Source organism: Poecilia reticulata, linkage group LG15 (genome assembly GCF_000633615.1).
Source record: "Poecilia reticulata strain Guanapo linkage group LG15, Guppy_female_1.0+MT, whole genome shotgun sequence".
Classification (NCBI taxonomy): Eukaryota; Metazoa; Chordata; class Actinopteri; order Cyprinodontiformes; family Poeciliidae; genus Poecilia; species Poecilia reticulata.
In genome coordinates, this window is record NC_024345.1 from 111,338 (window position 1) to 113,311 (window position 1,974).

Genomic DNA, 1,974 nt, shown 5'->3' on the forward strand with positions numbered 1-1,974 from the left:
GATTTGTGTGGCGTTTGTCTTTTCCACAATAATTACTTTTATTGCAACAATCAAGCCGTTGGAACATGGGTTTTATTTTAACAATGTTTATTAAAAATCCATTAGAACGACTTTTTCTGAACTGGGTTCTCAAAGGCCCATAACTAATGATGGCAAGATGAAAACTAAAAAGTTCCCAAAGAAATTATTGGAAAACTGCATTGCAGCTGTGGCTTTGACATCAGCATGTGAATCTATGCATCAATACTGAATGTAAAGTCCTTTTTTTTTTTTTTTCCTGGACTTCAGAAAAGTGTTGCACAAGTACAGGCTCGTCTGGGATCTGTCACTGACCAGCTGTTTGTGGTCTGACAACATAACATTTTGTGATATAAACTCGACTTTTAGAGAAAGGAGGACGAATCTGATCACATAAAATGGAAACTTGTTGCTTTGGGGTGCTTTTCTGTGCCATATTGAGAGCATGAATGGGACCATGTGTTGCTAGTTTTTTGCGTCTTCCCGCAGGCACAAAAGGCACCAAGATGGACTGAGGCTGGGTCTCATTTCAATGACCAAAACGCACAACCAGGGCAACTAAGGAGTCGCTTCATAAACATTTCAAGGACTTGGATTAGCCCAGTCAGTCTCTAGACCAGGCGCCTCATGTATAAAGTGCATAAGCACAAAAAAATGTGCGGTGCCATATTTTATGCACAAATCGGCATGTATAAAAACAAATTTTGAGTCAAAGTTTGCGTCTTTCCCGGGTGTGAAAATGTGTGGCAGCCACACGAACATTTTCTGTGAACAAAATTAAACTACAAAGCGTTAAAACTCAAATACACTGAAATCTGACTACATTCAGTATTATTTAGATCACTAAATACTAAAAGTTGGATTAAAGGACCATTAAAAGTGCCAACTTTGCATTTAAAGTGTTCACAAAATAATGCAAAGTTTGGATTTTAATGGACCTTTAATCCAACTTTTAAAGCAACTTCTCATTAAAAGTGTCATTATTTACCGAATGACACTTTTGACACCTGTTAATATGTTTCTAACAGGTGTCATTTTTATGACTATCATGTCAGTCTTAAGCACAAACCGTCAAAGTGGTACCCACATTTTTCAAGAGTACATTACCAATATACTATCACAGAATTGTACAAATTGTCAATACATTCAAAGTTTACAGTCAACATGCTTATGAAAATTAGCACAATAAAACAATAGGTACACTTTAGAGGACGTGAAAAATATTTCACCAAGGACAGAGTATTGTTTTAATGCAGTAATCACAGTATTAGTCCAGACAAACTGGCATTTCTCCTTCCTAAGAACAGTGAGAATCAGCAGAACATTCAGTGGTGGAGAAAGTACTCAAAAAATTTACTTAAGTAAAAGTACAAATACACAGTCAAAAATGTACTTAAGTAAAAGTCAAAGTACCACATTAACATTTTACTTAAGTAAAAGTAAAAAAGTACTGGCTTTTAAAAATACTTAAGTATTAAAAGTAAAAGTACTTGCTGAATGCATTACCTAATCACTAATATCATTAAGTGTACCAATCGTATTTAATTTTAATACATCAGTAATGTGCCATTTTAATGATCAATGCCACAGATAAAGCATGTTTTTATTGAGTTTACTCTGCAACATAGTTTAGACTTAGATATGTGATTCTATGCATCATAATTTCAGGGATGGAAACATCTCATCTCCTGTCCTAACAYAGCATGAACTTCACTTTTTTTGCCACACATTTATTTAGAAAGAAATCCAACTAGCAGAGGAGGACATGGAACCAAGGAGCCACGTAGCAGAGTTGTAGTCTAGACCACCGAACCCAAGACCAAATCAAAACCAGCACCCCGTGCTACATGACAATAAAATTAAGTGCACCTATCAAAATTGCTTCTCAAATTGATCTGAAAGATTCACTTTCCCATAAAAACACCTAGATATTAAATACTTAGAGCTGAAATAAAT